General features: G+C 42.8%; 1 protein-coding gene across 1 annotated transcript in view; it reads left to right on the top strand.

The window, feature by feature from the left end:
* Positions 1 to 3,852: 3,852 nt before the first annotated feature.
* Positions 3,853 to 24,487, top strand: part of STK40 (serine/threonine kinase 40) — a 56,865-nt gene continuing 36,230 nt past the window's right edge. The window contains exon 1 of the mRNA XM_043995257.1: positions 3,853 to 3,990. The gene's annotated coding sequence lies outside the window, so the exon portion shown is untranslated. The remainder of the gene's footprint in view (positions 3,991 to 24,487) is intronic.

Raw genomic sequence — 24,487 nt, 5'->3', positions numbered from 1 at the left:
AGATGACGAAACTGAGGCAAATAGGGTAAAGTGACCTGCCCAGGGTCACACAGCTAGTTAGTGTCTGAGTCCAGATTCAAAGTCAGGAAGATGAGTTCATGATTTCAGGCCAGCCACTCAAACCAAACACATACCCAAACACTCAAGGACTCCTGTTCCTCCACCTCCCCAAAACACACACACACACACACACACACACACACACACACACACACACACGGGAAGAGAGAGGAGGAATGCTTATTTCTGGGGCTTTCTTCCAGGAATCAGAGCTGATTTCCTTCAGGTCTTCCTGACACGCAAGTCCTTAACGGCTGGTGAGGGCTGGGAAGAACAGGAACAAATGAAAAGCTGTGGGGCGAGACCATTGAGGAGGAAGTCCTATCTTGTCAATGGGGAGGCAGGCTGGTCTAGTGGAGGGAACACTGGCTTTAGGGTTCCAGAACCTCAGAAGGGGCCTCACAGACCATACAACCTGGACCTGACCAAGTTGCTTAGAGAGCCCGGATTCTAGACCCAGCTTTGCCACTGTGGCCAAGGGCAGGCCCCTTGCTCTCCCCTCTCTTGGGCTTAATCTTCCCATTTGTAAAATGGATTAGATGACCTTGAAGTTCCAAACCCTGTGAAGTGTCCAGAAGCAGGACCTAAAGCTGTCCACTGGCTGCGTAGGAGGCTGCATCCCACCAGAGTTATGCCCACAGAGGGTGCCCAGCCACACAAACACACATGCCCAAAGGCATCCAGAAAGTAGCATGCAGAGGGCCAGACTTGACCAATGCAACGCATCAGACAAGGAGATGGGATACTGCAACAGGCACAAAAGGAAAACCTAACACGTTCAGGGAGAGACATGGAAATAACCCCTGCAGAGAGATAGAAAGGGAGACACACACATAATCTGTATGCTAACATGCCTAGCCTCCCACCTCTCCCCTGGAGTCGACAGCTCTGGGCTTTTCCCTGGAGGAGGGAGAAGGTGGGGAAGGAAGATTGGGGGCTGTGGCCAGGCAAGACGACTCAGCTTCTCTGTTTGGCAGATCCTTAGCTCTGGGAGGCACAACAAAGCCCAGAGAGGGGCATGAGTCACCTAGCATGATGCAATCTCTTTAAAGGCCCCATCTGCTGCTGCTGCAAGAAGCTGATTCATGGTGGGTGTGGTTGCTGACACAAGAAGGGAAATAGGCTGCCCCAAGTGCAGCAGGAGGGACTGAGGTTGGCCGGCTCAGAGCCCTCAAACATGGGAACAGGTGACAGAGGATCCTGCCTAGGGAGTCAGTCGAAACAGGTGAAATTTGTCAGAGCTTGGGGGTGGGGGGGAGGAGGAGGGGGTATGGTCCTGTCCCCAAAGACCTGATGATTTCTAGTAGGCCCTCTCATCTTCGGTTTAGTCTGGGCCTCCATAAAGCTAGGGTTCTTAATCTGGGTTTCATGAACTTGGGCTTTTTTCAAATACATATTTTGATAACGACTTCAGTGCAATTGGTTTGCTTTATGGTAGTGTGTATTTTATTTTATGCATTTAAAAACATTCTGAGGAGGGGTCCATAGTCTTCACCAGACTGCCAAAGGAGGTCAAATCATGTCAACAAGCATTTCTTAGGTACCTACTATGTGCCAAGCTTGGAGCTAAGTATTGACATTACAGACACAGGCAAAACAATCCCTGCCCTCAATCAGCTCACAGCTAATGGACTAATAATGTCTAATGGATCCAGGACACTAAAAGGTTAACAGTCCCTGTTGTGGAGGAAATATAGGGAAGGATCAATCAATCAATGAGGATTTATTAGGTAGCCATTCTATAAACCCAGCACTGGGCTAGGCACGGGAGATACAAGTACAAAGAATGAAACAAGCTTTCTATTCTAATGGGAGAGTCAACAAGGACATACAAAAATATGGAGAGTAGGAATATAAAGTTAACAAATACAAATATATTTGCATATATGCATACATAAATAATGTATGTGTATGCATATATATGTGCACATGCATATACAAATACATATACACATACATATAAAATTTAGAGTTGAATGAGTCTTTAGAGACCTTGGGATCATAGATTTACAGATATAAGGAATAATAGAGCTCACCTACAATAAAGGTTTCTCATTTTACAGATGAGGAAACTGAGGCCCAGAGAGAAGGGGCTCAAGATCTCACAACTTCCGGGGCAGCTAGGTGGTACAGTGGATGGAGCACGGGCCCTGAATTCAGGAGTACCTGAGTTCAAATCTGGCCTCAGACACTTGACACTTACTAGCTGTGTGACCCTGGGCAAGTCACCTAAGCCCCATGCCCCGGAAAAAAAAAAAAGATCTCACAACTGCTCAACAGCAGAGCACAAATCTAAACCTAGGTTGGCCTCTGATCCTACATCCTCCAGCTTTCCCAGTACAGTATGCTAGGAGTCAAAGGAGTATTTGGGATGAAAGGATGTGGCCTGTTGGACCAGAGGGAGGAATGAATGAATGAATGAATGAATGAGCATTTATTAAGTGCTAACTATATGCCAGGCATGTCTGGGCAAACAAATTCAAAAAGTAAGACAGCCTCTGCCCTCACAGAGCTTATCCTCTAATAGGGGAAGAGAACACAAGTGGGAATGTCCATGCTATGGTTAGGTATGTCTCAGGAAGGCAGCAGGACATTCAGATGGCTCAGAGGACCAAGGCTTGGCTGGTTAAATCAAGTCAACAAGTCAACAAGCATTTATTAAGCACCATGTGCCAGGCACCCAATAAGTTCTGGGGATACCAAGAAGGGCAAAAAACCCCAAAACAACAACAAAAAAAAAAACGTCCCTGCTCTCAAGGAGCTCACAATCTAAATTCTTGTACCGTCTACCTACCCAGTATGAATCTATGTTTGGAAATGTGGGACTATTATTATTATTGTTGTTGTTATTGATGTCATTATATTCTATAATAAACAATAAGTCTTAGAGCCCTAGGCCTGGAGTCCAATCTGGCTTCTGATACTTATTACCTGTATGGCCCTGAGCTAGTCACTTAACCTTTGCCTGACTCAGTTTCCATATCTGTAAAATAGGGCTGATGATAATAGCACCTTCCTCCCAGGGTTGTTTACAGTGAGATAGTAATTGTAAAGCGATTAGCACAGTGTTTGGCACATAGTAAGCCCTATATCTATGTCAACAATGATTATTAACACTGGGGCTCATAGGGAATATAAATACATGGCTGCAGAAAACTCGCTTCCAGAGGATAACGTCGGGTTCCGGGGCCGGGCCACTTTTCTGATAAATACAGTATTACCCAGGGTCGACCCCCTCGAGTAGCGCAGCCCTAAGTAACTGTCAAACGATCGCAGCGGATTTCCGAAGGGGGCGGGAGGTGGGTGCGACTGCGTGATTCAGGACTCTGGAGGATTCGGGCGGGGGTGGTGTGAGGGGCGGAGCTAAGTCGTCACCGTCTCCATGGCCTAACCCCCGAAGGAGCTGGAACGGCTGAGCCCGCCCCCTCTCTTACTCAGCCGCCAATCACTCCTCTACTTTCAACCCCGTCCCAACTGAGAGCCAGTCCCCTTCAAGGGTTCGGATCCTCAGACCTGAAGACGAACAGCTTCCGCCCTACACCAATATGGCCGCTCCCCAGAGGCCAATCAGCTGCTCGAGGGGTTTTAGACCAGGGTCCGGATAGGGAGCCAGGAGGCCGGTCCGGGTTCCTCTCCCTGGAAGAAAAAGGCGGAGCTTCGAGCTGGGGGGCGGGAGGGGGCTGGGTCGTGGGGGTGGCGGTGCGTCATTTCCGTTGTCAGGTGGCGGCGCCGCAGCCATGGAGGGAGGCGGCGGCTCGGGCGGCGGCGGCGGCTGCGGCGGCTGCTCGGGCGGCTGCGCTGGGCGGCGGCGGTAGAGCGGCTCTCCCGCCCCCCGGCCCCCCGGCCTCCCGCCCCCCGGGACGGAGCGCCGAGCAGCCCCCGGCTCCGGGACGCGGACTATGGGCGAGGAGCGCTGAGCGCCGGGGGAAGGTGAGCGGAGCTGAAGGTTTGGGGGGGGGGGGTAGATGGGGGAAACCGAAGATGGGGCGAACTGGGGTCTGCAGTGAGGGGGTCTTACCCCGAATGGGGCATGAAGAGGGGTCTCCCCCGGGGGAGGGAGGAAGTCCTCCCAGAAGGGAGCGGTGGAGGATCTGCCGGGCGTGGGGGGGGAAGGGTGGAAGTGGGGGCTGCCCTAAGGTGTGGGACTTTTGTAGACCCTGTGTTCAGGACCCCTTTTTAATGGATGCTCCCCGCGGGCAGGAACTGCTTTTTTGTCTTTGTATTCGCAGCGCCCAGCCTTGTGCTCTGCACCTAGTAGAAACCTAATAAATGCTTGTTGATTGATTGGTTGGTGGAGGCGAGGGGCAGCTTCCAGGGCTAGACTTTGTAGAGGAGGAGGAGGGCTGGTAGGGAAAAGGATGGCCGGAGAGAAGGAGGGGAACGTACTGGAGAGGAGGTGGGGCTGGGATGACCAGGTTGGGCAAAGTAAGGGGTGGGGGTGGGGGTGGGGAAGGAATCGGGGAGGGGTGATTAATTAGAATGGACAGAGGTGGAGGATTGGTTAGGGATTGCCTAGGGACCCTGGGGAGGGGGGTGGGAACAATGCTGGTGCATTTTGCCCCTCCAGTTTGAAGGTCTCCTGGGCCGCTAGGCCTTGCAGCCCCCTCAGCTGCTCGAGGACTGAGTGCAGAAGTGACTCGACATTCTCTCCCATATGATTCTCCAAGTTCCCTTGCTGTCCCGCAGGTGATAGATGAGCCCAGCCGGATGGTGGTGTGGGACGGGGTGCTCTTCTGATCATGAACGACTAGGAAGGAAGTGGGGGTGGGGAGGGGGTGGCAGAGCATGTAGGAGGGGGGACTGTTTCCCGGGAGTCCTGTTGAAAACCCGCACGCCGTTGGCGTGTTAAGAGCCACGCATTCTTTTCCACATAGTGACCGACCTTAATGGCATGCTGCATCCCTTAGGAGACTGGGCCCTCTGCAGCGTTCACTTTTCAATCTGAGACCTCCCTCCCATTTGCTTGTCTGAACTATACTGGTTTACTGTCACAACCTGGCTGGCTTCCTGTGTTGGATCTGGCACCTGGTCGCTTTCGGTGCCAGAGCCTTCTGTGGTTTATACCTTTCACCTGACTGCTGAACCACTTCAGGTGGCACCACCTACTGATAAGCAAGGTAGATTAGATGCCCTTAAATGGAATGACCTTAGCTTGAGTAGAAGGAATTACAACTTTCTCCTGTAGCTGTTTACTTACTGCCCTTTTAAGTGGGGGGGGACCCCAAGTTGTTGAGTTTACTATTGAGTGCTTCTCCTGGAAAACCTATGAGGAGGAAGAGAAAGTTTTACTGGGTGTGTTTCCCTTTAGGCTTAAGGGTTCTGCATGAGATAAAGAAGCACAAAATTTGTGGAAGTCCAGGTCTTCAAATAAGGAAATATAATTGTACATAAAGAGGAATATTTCTGCTTTTAAGTAGTGGCCATAAATTCCCTGGAAATTTCATTTCCAAGCTCTTGACTTCTTTTAAGGTATCTGAAAGTATAGCCAAGTCTTTCCCTTATTATCTCAGTTGACCCTCACTGTGAGCCAAGCCAGGAGGTAGGCCAGATTAGGCAGAATAGGGTGGTTGAACTTCACACTTAGGACAGCTGCCCATTTGGATTATCAGATTCCTTTCTTTTTTTTTTTATGTATAAGGTATTTTATTTTTTCCGTTACATGTAAAGATAGTTCTCTACTTTTGTTTATACAAGCTTTACAATTTCAGATTTTTCTCCCTCCCTCCCCTCCTTCCCCCCTCCCCTAGACAGCAGGTAAATCAGATTCCTTTCTTAAGGATTTGGTTAGTTCCAGATCTCAAACAGCTATGTAGAATTTGATTCATTTTTCACCATTTGTGGTTGTTAAAACCCATACAAACTTCAGGAAATAACTCCCAATAATTGGTTTATACAATTAGTGACAACTGAAAATGTCACTTTGAACTGTAGAAAGTACCCTGGAGGACCTAATGTTCATCGTTTCATTTTGCTCTTTCTTTCTTTCTTTCTTTCTTTCTTTCTTTCTTTCTTTCTTTCTTTCTTTCTTTCTTTCTTTCTTTCTTTCTTTCTTTCGTGAGGCATTTGGGGTTAAATGACTTGCCCAGGGTCACACAGCTAGTGTCAAGTGTCTGAGGCCGGATTTGAACTCAGGTACTCCTGAATCCAGGGCCGGTGCTTTACCACTGTGCCATCTAGCTGCCCCCATTTTGCTCTTTCTAAAAACAAAGTTTGTGAGAAATTGACCCAGAACAGGCTAGGGTATTGGAAAGAACACTTAGGCTAGAAAATCAGGAGGTGTGGGTATTAGTCCTGATTCTTTGTAGCCCTGGACAAGTCACTCATGATCACAGATCTCCAGGCGGAAGAGACCTCAAGCCATTTAGCCCAATGCTTCCATTTTCTAGATGGGAAACGGGCCTAGGGAAGCTAAACTCTTTGCCCAAGGTCACTCAGAGTTTGAAGTGTCAGAGGGTGGATTTGAATCTGTGTCTTAAGTCCAGAGCCAGTCCTCTTTCTGCTATACCATGTGGTCTCCCCTCTCTGAGCCTCGGTTTCTCCTAAAAAGTGGTGGGTTTCAGTGGGGAAAGGAGTTTGTACCAGATGATCTCAAGTTCTAAAATGCTATAATTTTAGAGTCATTTGGGGAGGAAAATGGATAATTTAGGTAATACCCTTGTATGGGAAAGTAGGAACTCCTGAGAGAATTCAGATTTCAAAGCAAGCATGGGGGGGAAAGAGGGAGGGGGAAGTATCTACAGATTCTTTAATGTGCTTACCTTTCCAGTAACCTCAATCCCATTTCTGAATTGGTTTAGGAAGGAAGCAAGGACTCTATTCTCTGACCCCAAATACAGAATTCTGCAGGCTAAGTACAGTAATCACTTTCTACACTAACAGTTGAAATATAGGGTAGTTGGCCTTGGAGAAAAGATTACCAGTCTCCTTTTTAAACTATAGTGATGGTTTCCCTAATCTTCTTTACAATTTTAACTTTTATTGACAAGCATTAAAATGCAAAAGAAAAGTTTTAAATGATTGAGTATGCACGTGACTGTATACTTCTTTTATTTATAGATGACTCTCCAATATTACGACTTACTCACTTGTCTTTAAATGGTTTCCCAGAGGACAGATGTACACAACAGGAGGGGGAGAATTAGGCTTACCTCTGTTCAGCTGCATACATTTAGGCAGGGAGGTGAGCTTCCTGGATTTTCCAGAAGCTCAGATTTCTTAACATAGCTTTCCCAACCCTAAAATGCCTTATTTAGAAACAGCTCTTTGGGCTGAGGAAGTCCCAGAAAAGCAGCTTTTTAGCCACTGAATTGTAACCCCTTCCTCTCCACTGCCCCTTGGCCCCTTTAAATACCAGCCAAACTGAGCAGGGTCATTAGCAGAATGAACTCTTTAAGAAGTGGGCTTTTCTCAAGGACCCCTGGGGACCTAATCCTAGAAAAGGGAGACCAGTATTGGGTTTCTCTTCCTAATTCAGTGCCTGAAAACTGGGTCAGAAGCTTGTCACCACGTGTTAGTGGTTCAAGAATATCCACCCTGGAAAACCTGGGTTTTGTGAATCCTGAGCTATTCACTAACCCTCCCCCAATACAAAGAAATGAACTTTTGTGCCCATGCAGAAGTAACTATCATCTTTAGCTAACGAGATTCCTGGTTTCATCTTTGGGGTCAGATTTAGAAACTGCACTTGGGGATTTCCTGGAACTCTCCTGATTTCAGCTATCCCATTACTCTGCACTTTTTGTCCTGTGTGAAAGAGATAAGAGAGGGGGCAGCTAGGTGGCACAGTGGATAGAGCACCGGCCCTGGAGTCAGGAGTACCTGAGTTCAAATCTGGCCTCAGACACTTAACACTTACTAGCTGTGTGACCCTAAGCAAGTCACTTAACCCCAATTGCCTCACTAAAAAGAAAAAAAAAAGAGATAAGAGATCATGCTGAAGAAGTCAGATAGATCTCAGGTAAAGCACTTGTCCTTTGTAATAAAATTTTCTCCCGACTGTGAGGATTAGAAGAAGCAGCTTGACCTTCCCTGAATTTTTCTCTTTTATTTTTCCCCTATCAAGGAAAATTTCTCTTCTCTCCCTCCCATCCCATTCACTCCCTTTCATTGAGAAAGACTCCTGTTACAGACTGAGATAGTGAGGCAAACCAAATCCCTGCATTGACCACATCCCCAAAATATACAGGGTGTCACAAAAGTCTTAGTCCAAGCTTTCCCCTACAAGGCTTTTGGATACTTCTTATGTCTCAGTCTCTTGAGCATTCTCAAGTCCATCACTTCTCAGGAACTGTCCCTGAATTTCTCCTGGCAGATATTAGAGAATTTCTCCAGGGTTCTTTTCAAAGAACCAGGCTTAGCTGAAGGGATCTTTCTTCTTTGACCTTTAGTGATTAAAATCAAAGGACTGATTGGTATTATGGAATGGGCAGTAGTGATCTGGACTGGAAAAAGTCCTTCAAGTCTAAAGTCCTAGGAGACCAAATTAGACATTTTTCTAAGTACAGGCTGCAAAGATTTCAGGTCTGCTTACATTTTTTTTTTCTCCAGTAATCCATTGTGCTGAAAGTATATGGTATGATAGGATATTAAAATGTCTCCTGAGGAACATGGCCAGTCAGTTGACTTGCTAGCAGGTGATGTTGGGTCTATAGATGTTTTGGGGGGGTTTTGTTTTTGTTTTTGTTTTTTTGGTGAGGCACTTGGGGTTAAGTGACTTGCCTAGGGTCACACAGCTAGTGTCAAGTGTCTGAGGCCAGATTTGAACTCAGGTCCTCCTGAATCCAGGGCCAGTGCTCTATCCACTGCACCACCTAGCTGCCCCAGGTCTGTAGATGTTAATGAGATTCTATACTGGTGTACATATTTTAAAGAAAATGTGGGAAAATCCAAAATGCACAAAGCAGCAAGATTGGAAATGGTTAGTTACATCACAAAAGGCTTTACAAAAATCAGTGGAGTTCCTTTATACAACACTTCTTAAACCTTTTGGCCTTAAGACCTCTTTTGTTAGACTTTCAAAAATGATTGAGAAATTCCCAGAGAGCTTTGGTTTGGGTTATATCTATCAATATTTATGGTATGAGAAATTAAAATGTCTTAGTATTATTATGAAATTAGTTTTAACCTCACAGGCTCACAAGTCACTTTGCAGAGGGACCACTAGCATTGCCTGGTCCACACTTTGAAAACTGCTGTCCAGTATAGTAAGTTTATTTATTTTTTGTTTTTGTTTTGTTTTGTTTGTTTGTTTTGCAGGGCAGTGAGGGTTAAGTGACTTACCCAGGGTCACACAGCTAGTAAGTGTCAAGTGTCTGAGGTCAGATTTGAACTCAGGTCCTCCTGAATCCAGGACTGGTGCTTTATCCACTGCGCCACCTAGCTGCCCTGAAACTACTACCTCTTGAAGCTTTTTTTTTTTTTTTAATGTATCTAAAATTATGCTAAGTGTAAATTAAACAGGATTGCTTGGCAAAGGACTTTTTAGGAACACATCTGTGGTTCTAGCCCTTTACGTGTTGTCTTCCTTCCATTAGAATATGATGTCCTTGAAGTCAGGGACAACTTAACATGCTCACATCTATATCCCCAGTGCTTAGCAGCACAGGACCTGAAACAGAGAAAGTGCTTGATAAATGTCGTATCTGCCTGACTCTCTATGTTTGGTACATCACAGAGGAGTTAGGAGCAAAAATGCCTCCAAGGAGGGATCAGTCAGGTGTTCTCCAGCTTCAGGTTTGGAATGGCGTGTTAATCATTGAGCTCTTCAAAGCCACATTGGTCACCTTTGGGAACCCTTGGAAGTCAAGGCTGATTGGCCCTTTGCTATTTGGATGTAATTTCTGATGGTCCTCACAGGACACCTGGAAAGGATGTTGGGGTGGCCCTCCTTGGCCAACCCATAGAATCCTAGAATGTTAGAGCTCAAAAGGACTTTAGGAACCACTAGATGGTCCAGTTCCCTCATTCCAAAAATGAAGAAATTGTGGCCCAGAAAGATGACACTTCCTAAGGTACATGGGTAACAGAGCTGGCATTTGATCACAGTTGTCTACTGATTGCAAGTCCTGTAGCCTTTCCCTCGTGGCCCCTTTTTCTACTGCCTCTCTCCCTACATCCCTCTTTCTTAGAGTATGCATCCCCTCCACAACATCCCTGAGAAATGGTCATTGAGCTTCTGTTGGGATGCGTCTGATAGGAGAGAGCCCACATGGTGAAGACAGCTGTAATGGTTAGGAATCCTTGCCCCTTCCCTAGAACTGGCCGCCCTTGGTCCCAGTTCTGTCCTTCTAGTGCCATTCCAAGTTTTAGGATTCGTTCCCTGACGGAAGTCAGAGGAAGGTCTGGAGGTCATGCTTGTCTTCTAGCAGTTTAGAATATTCCTCCTAATATCCTGAGATTCCCTTTTCAAACTATTTCTGTTTTCAGCTTATAAAACTTAGGGGGGGGGGTGATGAGGCTTCTGCCCTCTGTGGTAAGTTTATTTAAACTTAAAAACTACCTCTTTCCAGGGCAGCTAGGTGGCACAGTGGATAGAGCACCGGCCCTGGATTCAGGAGGACCTGAGTTCAAATTTGACCTCAGACACTTAACAATTACTAGCTGTGTGACCCTAGGCAAGTCACTTAACCCCAATTGCCTCACCAAAAAAAACCCAAACAAACAAACTACCTCTTTCCAACTTAATTGTAGTGGCCTAGAATTTGGAGAGGTCTGTGTTGACCTTAATCAGACCCTCAAAGGTTTTGTCAGAAGACTTCATTCCCTCCCCACTCTTTCCCCCTCCCCCCAGCCTTTGATTTTCCACCCTGAGGGCCTCTCTTGGGAGGCTGGTTGGGCCTAGTGTTTCCCTGCCTGATTGTTCCTCTCCTGAGGCCCTTCTGTGCCCTTGGTGCCTCCAGTGTCCAGTGTGATAGGCAGTGTTCCAGGGGACAAACCCCATAGTTGTCTAGGTGATCTTTAATAGTTATATGGGTTGAGGTACATGGTTTAGGTTGGGCTTTTATGAGCTGTTGTAATTGGTCTGGGAGGTGAGGAAAGTATGAGATTGCTGTAGTTGAACCTTAGCCAGACTCTGGCTTAGCCACCTGTGCAGTTAAAGCCATTTGCAAGGTGCAGATGATGGATGGCTGTCTGTAAATAAGCCCTTAGCCCCTGTAGCCACAGCCATCCAAGGGAAGAGAGGGTGTCATAGCTTAGACCACCTAGCCGTCTGGCAGCTCACTGTTCTGAGTGTCCCTTGGTCCTGGGCTGGAAGTTAGTTATGTGTACACAGTTTGGGGAACCCTGGGATTTGACTGCTTCTTCCTGGTGAGTCAGCGGTGAGCTCTTTTCTAGAAAAATTCTGTGTTCTAGGAGAGTCATTACGCTGACTTTAGTTCTGTAGTTGAACAAATGGTTCTCAGTGGTATAAGAAGTTAGAGGCTGTGCTGTCCCAGATGGAGGGAGCTTCAGGCCCTGTGGCGCAATCCCTAGCTTCCCCAAAGTGGCCCCCTGTGCCCTTGCTGCTCTCAGGATTTGTGATTGGGTAGACCTTGTTTGACCTCTGGGACGAGAGGTCATGTCCCTTGTCACTAACCAGCTAGAATGTGTGTAAAAGGGCTCTTCTGGAGATCTGATGGGTGGGGCTAACCTGTTTGGCTTGTAATGAAGGACTCCTTGCAACAGGGGCTTTGCCAAGTGGGCCGGCAAGCCTTTGCTTCCTCAATTACCCCTTCTCCCCCCCTCCCCCCAATATTGATGCAGAGTGCCTTCTCTCTCTGCACAACAGCTGCTGAAACTTCAGAAAATGAACTATATTGTCAGTTGTCAGAGGTGTGAAATTTTATGTTTAATTCCATCTTGCCAAGGACAGCTAATGAACGTTGTCTGACTTCACTTCATCTCATCTGAATTGAATTTGACGTTTGCTTTCAGAGCCTTTTGTTGCTGTAGACACTGTAACAAAGCCCAAGCTGCTCCTGACCAAAATCACGTCTAGTCCTCCCCATTATTTTCCAGCCTTCCTCATCCCACATTTGGGGAGAGTGGATCCAGTATCTGTCTTCTTTGTCCTCACAAGTTTTTTGGCTATTAACTGCACTTTTAATGCTCCACGCACTGGGTTAGGGATACAGCTACAAAGAATAAACAATCCTGCCTCTGTTAGAGATACAAATACAAAGAATGAAACAATTCTAACTGAAAAAGAGCTAACATTTGAATGAGGAGACTACAAGTACGTGTGTAAGCAGAATATATAGAAAGAGAATAAATACACGGGAGTTAGGAAGGGTAGGGGCTAGCAGTGGGGATGGGGGACCTCGGGAAAGTATGGGTAGAAGGCTTGAGCTGTGCCCTGAAGGAAGAGAGTCTGTGAAACCTCAGTGAGTAGGAATGGGATTCGAGGCATGGGGAGTCACCAGTGCAAAGGCCTGGTTGAACAGAGAAAAAAAAGTCAGTTTGACTGTACTGAAGGGTGGTAGAGAGGGAGTAATGTAGATCTTTGGGGCTAGTCTCTTCCAATATAAGTGGAGATGGATTGGCCAACAGTGCCTGTCGACAGAGGGTTGGAGAAATGGGTGGGTAGGCAACTTGGTGTGTTGTCAGTTAAAGTGTGGTAACGCTTCACAAATAAGCTAGAACACAGAGAAAATGACTTGGCCAGACTCCACAATGACTGGATCTTCTGCCTCCCAAGTTAAGCCTTGGGCTTTGAGAAGGTCACAAAAACCATGTCTATAGAAACTGGAATATATATATATAATTATTATTTTTTTTTCCTTTTTTTTTTTTTTTTTTTAGTGAGGCAATTGGGGTTAAGTGACTTGCCCAAGGTCACACAGCTAGTAAGTGTTAAGTGTCTGAGGCCGGATTTGAACTCAGGTACTCCTGACTCCAGGGCCGGTGCTCTATCCACTGCGCCACCTAGCTGCCCCCTATTATTATTATTATAGTTTATGGAATGGTGGTTGCCATGAGGGGATCAAGAGCCTGAATCGAAATTTTGGTTCTTCTACCTTTCTACCAATTTACCATTTTACCTTTTCCCCTTCTTCCCTGTCTTGCCTCCTCCCCTCCACATGCCATTAATTATTCATTTATTACTGGCGCCTTTTTACCTCACATTCATTTCCAAATAAATCCTTCCCCCAACTCTCTTCCAGTTATCTATTATAACAAAGATTTTAAAAGAGCATTTCAGCTAATGTAACCACCATACCAAACGATGTCTGACAGTATGGGCAATATTCCACACACATTGTCAATTTTAAAATAATCTGCTTCTCCCTTTGGAGAACTTTTTGAAAAACCAGGCTCATCTTAGGCAAGGTTGAGGAAAGGGGGAGGGGGGTGTTAGTAGGGGGATGTATATGTACATATACATACATACATACACACACACACACACACACACACATATATTTCATTACATATTCCCCAATTACATGTTTGGAAATTTTTTACATTCTTTAAAAAAATATATTATTTTGAATTCCAAATTGTCACCCTCCCAGCCATCTTCTCTCCTTGAGAAGGCGAGCAATTTTATATCAAATTTATGTGACATCATACAATACATATTTCCATATTAGCCATGTTGCAGAAGAAAACAGACCCCCCCAAAAAAATAGAAAAAGTAAAAAGGTATGCTTCAGTCTTCATTCCGAGTTCATCAGTTCTCTCTCCAAAGGTGGATATTTTTCATCATGAGTCCTTTGGAATTGCCTTGGGTCATTGTCCTGATTGGAGTAGCTATGTCTTTCACAGTTGATCATCTTTTCAGTATTTTTGTTACTGTGTTCAATGTTCTGGTTCTGCTCACTTCACTTTGCATCAATTCATATAGGTCTTGCCAGGTTTTTCTGAAAACATCCTGCTCATCATTTCTTATAGCATAATATTATTCTATCCCAATCATATGCCATGACTTATTCAGCCATTCTCCAATTGATGGGCATCTCCTCAATTTCCAATTCTTTGTCACCACATAAAAGCTATTCTAAATATTTTTATACAAATAAATCCTAGTAGTGGTATTCCTGGGTCAATGGTATGCACAGTTTTATAACCCTTTAGGCAGAGTTCCAAATTGTTTTCTGGAATGATTGAACTCTACCAGCAGGGCATTGGTGTCCCAATTTTTCCACATCCCATCCAGGATTTTGTCATCTTCCTTTTCTGTCTTGTTAGCCAATCTGATAGGTGTGAGGTGATAGCTCAGAGTTGTTTTAATTTGCATTTTTCTTATCAGTAATGATTTAGAGCATTTTTTCATGTGACTTGATTGTTTTCTCCATCTGAAGACTTCCTGTTCATATCCTTTAACCATATATCAACTGGGGAATGGCTCTTATTTTTATAAATTTGGCTCCATTCCCTATATATTTGAGGAATGAAGCCTTTATCAGAGGAACTTACTATAAAACTTTTCCCCCAGTTTCCTGTTTTCCTTCTAATTTTGGCTCCATTGGGGTTTTTTTCCTGCAAAAGCTTTCTACTTTCATGTAATTAAAATTATACATTTTGCTTCCTGTGATCCTCTTGTATCTCTTATTTTGTCATAAACTCTTCCCTTATTCACAGATCTGTAAGTTACATTATTCCATGCTCCCCTAATTTACTTATGCTAACGCCCTTTATGTCTAAATCGTTTATCCATTTTAACCTTATTTTGATATACAGTAGAAATACTGGTCTATTCCTATTTTCTGTCAAATTACTTTCTAGTTTTCCCAGCAATTTTTGTCATATGGTAAGTTTTTATCCCAAAAGCTTGGATCTTTGGATTTATCAAACACTAGATTACTATGGTGCTATACTACTGTATATTGTGTACCTTATCTATTCCACTGATCCACCACTCTATTTCTTAGCCAGTACCAGATTGTTTTGATGATTACCTCTTTATAATATAGTTTAAAATCTTGTACTGCTGAACTGTCTTCCTTTACATTGTTTTTTCATTGATTCTGTTGATATTCTTGCACTTTTTTTTCCCAAATGAATTTTTAAATTATTGTTTCTATCTTATATAAAATAATCTTTGGTAGTTTAATTGGTATGGCACTTAGGTAATTGTCAGTTTTGTGTTGGCTTGGCCTACCCATGAGCAATTAACATTTCTCCAGTTGTTTGGTTTTGTCTTAATTTGTGTAAAGTGTTTCATTTATTTATTTATTCATTCATTCATTCATTCATTTATCTATCTATCTATCTATCTATCTATCTATTTATTTATTTATTTTGTGGGGCAATGAGGGTTAAGTGACTTGCCCAGGGTCACACAGCTAGTAAGTCTCAAGCGTCTGAGGCCAGATTTGAACTCAGGTTCTCCTGAATCCAGGGTTGGTGCTTTATCCACTGCGCCACCTAGCTGCCCCTAAAGTGTTTTCTAATTGTGTTCACATAGTCCCTGTTTTGTGTTGGCAAATAAAGTCCCAAGTATTTTATATTGTCTGCAACTATTTAAAATGGAATTTCTGTTTCTATCTCTTCAGGATTTTGTTGGTAGTATGTAGGAATGCTGATGATTTATGCAGAGTTTATTTTATATTCTGCAACTTTGCTAAGGTTGTTAATTATTTCAGCTAGTTTTTCCGTTGATTCTCTAGGGTTCTCTAAGTGTACCATGATAACATCAGCAGAGTGATAGTTTTATTTCCTTGTTGCCTATTTCTATTCCTTTAGTTTCTTTTTCTTGTCTTATTGCCATAGCTAGCATTTCTAGTACACTGTGGAATAATAGTGGTAATAATGGGCATCCTTGCTTCACCCTGATCTTACTTGGAAGGCTTCAAGTTTATCCCCATTACAGATAATACTTGCTCTTGGTTTTAGATACTGTTTATCATTTTAAGAAAGTTTCCATTGATTCCTATGTTTTTTAGTATTTTTAATAGGAATGGGTATTGTATTTTGTCAAAGGCTTTTTCTGCCACTGTTGATATAATCATATGATTGTTGTTATTGATGTGGTATAAATTATGCTGATAGTTTTTCTAACTAAATCAGCCTTCTATAATAGATTCTACTCTGGCCTAATTTTAACTCTATGTATGTCTTTCTGTTTCAAGTGTGTTTCTTGTAAGTAGCGTATTGTTAGATTCTGTTTTTTAATCCACTCTTAATGTGCTTCCATTTTATGAGTGAATTCATTCCATTCACACTCAAAATTATTGCTAATTGTGCACTTCCCTTTATCTTATTTTCTTCTATTTATCCTTCTTTCTCTTTTTATCCTGTCCTTCTAAAGTCTGTTTTGCTTATGACCACTGCCTTCTTTTATCTACACTCCTTTTTATTGCACCCTCCTCTTTTATCCCCTTCTCCTCCTACTTCTCTATTGGGTAAGATAGATTTCTGTTACCAATTGAGTATGTCTAAGTGTGTATTTCTCTCTTCAAACTAACTTAGATTTGAGGTTCAAGCACAGCCCACCCACCCCCATCTTCCTCTCCACTGTAAAAGTTCTTTCTTGAGCCTCTTTTAGGTGAGATAATTTTCCCCATTCTTCTTCTCCCTTCCCCTTTTCTCAGAGCATTCCTATTTATTACCTATCCATTTTTTTCCGTCATCACAACATAATCAACTCATTCATTCCTATACCCTCTTTCTTTCTAGAAGCCATCTAATTGCTTTAAAAATGATAAAGTTCTCAGAAGTTATATGTATCATCTTCCCATGTAGAAAGGCAATTGAGTCCTTTATGCTTCTTCTTTCATGTTTGCTTTTTTATGCTACTCTTGAATCTTGTATTTGAAAAATCAAATTCTCTATTCATCTCTGGTCTTTTCATCAGGAATTCTTAAAAGTCCTCTATTTCATCAAATATCCATTTTTCCTCCGTGAAGGATTATGCTTAGTTTTGCTGGGTCAGTTCCTCTTGTTTGTAATCTCATTTCTTTTGCCTTCTAGAATATCATATTCTAAGCTGTCTACTTATTTAATGTGGTAGCTGCTAGATCTTGTGTGATTTTGACTGTGGCTCCGTGGTATGTCAATAGTTTCTTTATGGCTGCTTGAAGTATTTTCTCTTTGATCTAAGAGTTCTGGGATTTGGTTATAATATGCCTGGAAATTTTCATTTTAGGATTTCTTTCAGGTGGTAATGGGTGGAGTCTTTCCATTTCTATTTTGCCTTCTGGTCCTAGGATATCAGAGCAGTTTTTCTTCATAATTTCTTGAAATATAATTTCCAGGCTCTCTCTTTAATCATGGCTTTCAAGTGGTCCAATAGTTCTTAAATTATCTATCCTTGATCTATTTCCTGGGTCAGTTTTTTCCAATAAGATATTTCACATTTTCTTCTATTTTTTCCCATTCTTTTGACTTTGTTTTATTGTTTCTTTTTTTTTTAAGTAATAAACATCTTTACTTATTGTTTTGGGTTCCAATTTTTATCCCTACCTCTCCTCCCCCCTCCAACATAACCATATTAGTCATTTTGTATAAGAAAACTTGAATAAAAGAAAAAATGAAGGAAAGTGAAAAATAACATGCTTCAGTTTCTGTTCAATCAACATCATTTCTTTCCTTGGAGGTGGATACATCAATATTGGTGGTTTCATCAATAGTCCTTTGAGATTGTCTTGAATCATTGTATTGTTGAGAATAGTTAAGTCTTTCACAGTTCTTCATCAAGCAGTATTGCTGTCTCTGTGTACAGTGTTCTCTTGGTTCTGCTCTCTTCACTATATATCAGTTCATACAAGTCTTTCCAGGCCTTTCTGAAATCATCCTGCTTGTCATTTCTTATAGCGCAATAATATTCCATCACCATCATATACAGCAGCTTGTTTAGCCATTCCCCCAATTTGATAGGTGTTCCTTTAATTTCCAATTCTTAGCCACCATAAAAAGACCTGCTATAAATATTTTTGTACAAATAGGTCTTTTTCTCTTTTGGGGGATGTCTTTGGGATATAAACCTAGCAGTGGTATTGTTTCTTGATGTCTCATGGAGTCATCAGCTTCCACTTGCCTGATTCTAAATTTTTAGGAATTATTTTCTTCAGTGAGCTTTTGTACCACTTTTTCCATTTAGCCAATTCTGCTTTTCAAGGAGTTGTTTTCATCAGTGAAGTTTTGTAACTTTTTCCATTTGGCCAATCCTATTTTTTAAGTTATTATTTTTTTCAGTATGCTTTTCTGCCTCTTTTACCAAGTTGTTAAGTGTCTTTTCATAATTTTCTTCTTTTGCTCTCAGTTTTTCACCCAATTTTTTCTTTCACTCCTATTTAATTTTGAAAAATAAATATTTAGCTCTTCTAGGAATTCTTGTTGGACTTGTGTCCATTCACATTTTTTTTTTCCATTGAGGCTTTGCTAGTGGCTATTTTGACTTCATTGTTTTCATGTGAGTTTAATGTCTTCATCTTCCCTGTTGCCATAGTAGGTTTTTATCGTTAGGTTCTTTTGTTGTTTACTCATTTTCCCACACTATTTCTTGATTTTGAACTTTATGTTAAAGTTGGACTCTGTTCCCAGCTTGGAGGTGGGATGGGAGGAACACTATCTCAAGCTTCAGGCTTTTTCTCACTACTGTTTTTAGAGCTAATTCTGGGGATTTGGCAGTTTTTGAAGTGCTTTCACAGTGATGTAACCTGGGGAGAGGTGTAGTCACTGCTCTTCAATTCTGCACTCTGGTCCTTAACCCAGGAAGGGCTCCTGATCTCTTGGAATTATAATTCATACTGTACCTCAGGACCTCTGGTCCCTATGGGTGCAAAGTGATACTGTCCCTCAAGGCTCCCACTCCTTCTTGACCAAAAGTGCTTTTCTTTGCCATTGAACTTTGACCCAGAAGTGGGTATGGGCAAAGGATTTACCAATTATGTCTGGTCCTGTGATTAGCGCTAGCACTAGTACAGGATCCCCTATAAACTTTCTGATAAGTTTTCAGGTCCCCTTACCATCTTTTGCTTGAGAGCTCCTGAAGCTGCTGCTGTTTCTGTTACCTCCACCTGGTCCCCACCACTGGTATTTCCTCCATGTGGGCTCTGGGCTAGCCTCTACCAATATAAGAGATCACACACCTCTCTTTCTGACCTCCTAAGTTGTGTTGGACTGGAAGAATGTCTCATTCTGACGTTTTGTTGGCTTTGCTCCTCCAGAACTTGATGTAAGGTGTTAGTGTGAAGTTTGGAGGACAATGTTGGGAGAGCTAGGGTGCTGTTTTGGCTCTGCTGGGGAATGGTTCTTGATGACTAGTTTGGTGAAACCCCAGACAGCTACTGGTGAAGCCATTTGCTAAAGAGCAAAACAGACAGTTCAGCCTAATGTATACAGAGACCTAGTTTTCTGTCCCATTTAATGACTGCTCCCAGAAACAGCCCTTTGGAGAGATTCTCTTTATCGTCTATTTCACCGGCTTTGTATTGTTCCCCATTGGCCCTAGACTCTGAGGCTTGCAGGAGTGACATCATCACATTGTTTAAAATATCCTCAGCTTCAGTCCTTTCAGTTTCCAGCTTTTTAAAGGTTCGAAGGGGAACTTGAACTGGACATCTCTCCGTACAGATTTTAGAAGTCACAGTATTGATTTCATTTTTTACAATATTATACTATACTAATTCATAGCCACTCTCCTTGAGGTAACTAGAATAAGATCCTTCTGCTCATGAGCTAAAAAATTGAGTAAATATTTGTGCCAGAAGATCATTCTGTAAAGCACGTTGTACTTTGCTAGAAAAGCAAGGAGGATGTTGTCCAGTGCTTATAGGAGGAAACAGGCAGGACTCCTGGGTTCTATTTCTGACTGTCCTGTCCACTTCCCACTTGTGAGTCACTTCCTTTGTTTCTGCTGCAGGTATTCTCCCCATTACGTAGCTATGAAAGTTAGGTTTCAGGGAGGTTGGGCTTGTCTCAGGCTTATCAAACAATAGGAGATATCTAGTTAAAGGAATAAGTGTAGTCCTTACCTAGACTGAGTAAAATGTGTTATTTACAAAATTATGCAGATGTGTAATTTCTTGGCAAATTAGGGTTACAAGTCTTTTGCACTTTTTCAAATGAACAAAGTGAATACTTTACTTTGGAAAAAATTAATGTCAGCACAAAACACAAAGGCTATTATAATGCTTGAATATGAACATCTAACGCAGACCGAAACAAACTAAGGGGGGCACTAAACTCATCCCAGAGAAACTGTCCTAAGCTAAAGAAATCTAATTCTGAAGTGGACACTTTGTAAGGTCAATTGATTGTTAACCCGATCTCAGGGTGTCTTCCTTGATGTAGGTCCTGAAAAATTTTACTTTTTTGAATTGGAGACATCTGTAAGAATCTTCTCTTGAAATAGCATTGGTTTGGCGCCAGCTAGGTGGCACAGTGGATAAAGCACCAGCCAATGATTCAGGAGGACCTGAGTTCAAATCCAGCCTCAGACACTTGACACTTAATAGCTGTGTGACCTTGGGCAAGTCCCTTAACCCCACTTGCCTCAAAAAAAAAAAAGCAAAGAAAAAGAAATAGCATTGGCTTCCCAGAGAATTTCAGCACTTAGATGTTTGGGCTTTGTGATTGTTTCAGGAATTTTTTCTTGTGTTTGGCAGCTTCACTTAATATAAAAATTGACAGTTGCATAGCACTTTAGAATTTGCAAAGTACTTAACATAGAATCTCAGTTGAGTGTTACAAGGAGGTTTATGACAGGTGGTAGTGTCTCATTTTACAATTGAGCAACTTAATGAGATTTGGTGACATCCCTGGGGTTATGTATTTAGTAAGTTTTAGGGGCAGAATTTAAATCCTAGTCTTCTGGCCCCAAGTCTATTCAGTGTGCCACACTTTTGAGTTGTGTGTTGATTAGCAGGTGATTTGAATTTTGTCTTAAGCCACAGTAGCTAAGATACTTTCCAGAGACTAGAATGGTATTTACCATTGTGTGTGTGTGTGTGTGTGTGTGTGTGTGTGTGTGTGTGTGTGTGTGTGTGTGTGTGTGTGTGTGTCCCCTCTCTCATTGTACCTTCTTTTTATTAATGTCTTTTTTTAATATCACATTCTTTTCTAAATCTATTCCTACCCCCTCCCCACCATATCACAGTATGTGTGATACTCCAGACCCATTGTCACTTTTTTCTGTAATAAAAGAGGAAGATGCATTTTCTCAGCTGTTCTCCAAAAGCAAGCTTCCAAGCATTTTCTCTTGGTATTGAAATGATATTTAAATGAGAAATAAATGGAGATATAAATTGTATTTAAGAGAGAAAGCTGAACAAAGCTAGACAAACAAAACAAAGCAATAAAGAAAGTAACCTATGAGATGGGCTTCATACAAAATACATTGGTATTCTTGCTTTGGTCATCCTAATTGTTACCACTAGATGGGTTCTTGAAAACATTCCTCTTTCAAAGAATTACTCGCCCACACTCCAATCAAAATTAAGTAAAAATTTTTATTATTTGGCACACAGAGGTATGGCCAGGAGAAGCCAAGGCTTCGACTCCCAGCGAGGTACAGAGTTATGGCATGTTTCTTAATCAAGACAGCACATACAGGTATGGCTGGGAGAAGAAATGTAACTTCAACTCCCAGAGAGGTTTAATCAAACAGCCATAGAGATATGGCTGGGAGAAGAAGCCCAACTTCAACTCCCCAAACAAAGAAGAAGATCACAATTTTATAGAGGCAAGAAGGGGTGCGGGGAGAGACTTAAGACTGAAAAGTTACAGCAGCTTGAAAATGATGTTAGCAATATGGATATATGAATAATAAAAATTCCACATTTCTAACTTGAGATTGTTGTCACTACCTGGTCCTAATCATGTAGCAAACACGACTGGCTCCTAACTAAGCTCATGTTGTAAATTCAAGGAGCCCAGCTTTCTGGGTGGCTGTTTTATTATCTGTCTGACCAACCACGACCTGGTTAATCAGCTACTTTGCTTCTACAAGGAAAGAGTCATCTCTAACTGACCCCAACAAGCTGATCACCCACATTTCTCCATGGTTATAGTGTCCCCCTCAGGGCCAGAGCCTCCCTAACTGGACCCAGGCCCACCAGGCAGCTGCTGCATAATGATGATAGCCCTTATCGGGTTTTGCCTTGCTCTGCCTTACTGTTCTGAGGGCAGTGTTGGGGGGCAGCACTGAAGACATGGATGAAGATAGCAGTGTGGCTATCCAGTGCACACAGGAAGGATTAATAACAAACTGCATTTCAGAAGCAATACTCAGAAATGTCAACAGACTTAAAATAATGAACTGCACCAAGCCAGATGAAATGTGACACAGCTAAATGTAAAGTCCAGGACTTGGGTTTTAGAAAATCAGTTGGCCTCCTATAAGATGGACTCAGTGGTATTGATGAAAAAGACCTGGGGTTTTAGTTGTATGCAAGCCAGCAGTGTTACACAGCTACTATTAAAAACAACAAAACAAAACTACTGCAGCTTACTCTGAATGAATAGAAATGTAGTGAGCATGTTGAGTGGTAATACACCCGAGGTATTCTTCACTGTTGACTTCACAGCTGGAGTATTGTATTCAGTTCTGGCTACTTTAGGATAGTGACAGACCAGAGTGGGGGAGGGAAATGGAATGGTGACAGGTCTTTGTGAAGAATGATTGCTTTCTATTTGGAAAGAGAAGTACGTATGTAAATATATTAAAAGTATGGAGGGGGGGCAGCTAGGTGGTGCAGTGGATAAGCACCGGCCCTGGATTCGGGAGGACCCGAGTTCAAATCCGGCCTCAGACACTTAACTTACTAGCTGTGTGACCCTGGGCAAGTCACTTAACCTTCATTGTCCCACGGCCACCACCATCCCCACTCCCCCCCCCCAAAAAAAAAAAGTACATGCAAAGTAATTTTGGAAGTTTACCAACAACTGGAAAGATCAGGAAAAGGCTCAGGTAGAGTTCTGGTGGCCCTAGAGCTGAGCTTTAAAACAAACTGGGAATTGTAAGAAGCAGCAATGCATCAGATACGGATTCTAGGCATATGGACAGGATATGCAGTGTTTTATATGAGAAACGTTGTTATGGTCAGTTTGATTGAACCACATAGATGTGTGAAAAGTAAAATAATGTATGATAAGGTTGGAAAGGGAGTTTGGGCCCAGTTTAGAAAGAGACTTGGTTTTTACTGCAAAGATTGCAACACCTGAATAAGGCTCTCATGGGAGCATGGCTGACATTCTTGTAGTTGTTTCTGATTTCTGAAATACCTTATATGTGTTAACTCATTTGATTCTCAGAACAGTTCTTCGAAGCAGGCAATATAGATATTAATCCCATTTGACAGAGAATCTTAAGGGGAAAACTCATCTAAAATCTAAACAGGTCAAGGCACAGTCACTGGATGTAGAATTTGGGCCTCTTTTGGAAAAAGTGTCTCCGATCTCCCATGTCATGCATGCTCTGAAAATTTCTCTGCCACTTGATTCCAACTAAACCTTGTACAGTTAATCTCTGAATAGCAGTAATAGGATTGGGGCTAATTGTGAGCCCTACAGAGGTTATTTCTTCTATTGGGGATATATTTGTGCCACCTGCAAACCAGCAGGTGAACCACGTTCCACCTAAAATCCCAATTCCCATAGGAAACCTTTCCCAACCCTGCTTAATTCCAGCACCTTCCCTCTATAATTTATTTCCTATTTATCCTATATTTAGCTTGTTTGTGCATATTTGTTTGCTGACCATCTTCCCCGTGAGATCATGAGCTCCTTTGAAAGTGAGCAACTATCTGTTGCCTCATTTTAGCTCTCCAGCCTGGCACTTAGTAGGTACTGAATTCATGCTTATTGACTGACTGACATCCTCAGCAGTAGTTCCCTGGTGAAACTACTTATAATTGGTCATATATTCCTTCCTCCTAGAGAATTTGCATAGGACTCTGCAATGAGCTCCTTTCTAAAGAATACACCCATCTTTTGTCTGCTCTGGTCACCGCCCAGGATGTTTCCCATCAACCACTCTCCCCACATCTGTTCCTTCTGTGAGCCACACATTACCTGGCTAAGCTAAAAACCACCTTAGGCAGCTTTCAAACCCTCTGTGCCGGGCTGAAGGGTCAGATTCAGGGCACCTTTTTAAGTGAGCAGCCCCTTCCCAACATCACAAACCCTGAAGCCTACAAATTAAATCTCTCTAGGCTTCTTCCCAAATGTGATGCTACCCTCACAGTCCGGCCTGTGTCCAGCTCCCACAAGGAAGTTCTCAGTCATGTGAATATATTGTGAACATCTGTGCTTGGTGAAGTGGGAGGGCTAGGTGCTAAAGGGTCCTTTCTGGAAATCTTCTGTTTATTAGTGACCCACTGTCTAACCAGGACATCCTATTTACTCTGTCTTACTCAAAGAGAGCCCTCCACCTAGCTACAAGAGAATTCCTGGGATGGAGAAAGGAGTGGGGAGCTCTCCCAGGCCGACCGCTGCTCAATCCTGGGGAGACTTGGCAGGAGATGGTGGACACAGAGGGAAGAGAGGTAGGCAGGACCCTAGA

Source organism: Dromiciops gliroides, chromosome 3, assembly GCF_019393635.1.
Source record: "Dromiciops gliroides isolate mDroGli1 chromosome 3, mDroGli1.pri, whole genome shotgun sequence".
NCBI classification, from domain to species: Eukaryota; Metazoa; Chordata; class Mammalia; order Microbiotheria; family Microbiotheriidae; genus Dromiciops; species Dromiciops gliroides.
Note: the sequence above shows the minus strand (reverse complement) of the source record. Positions and strands in the feature narration are given on the sequence as shown.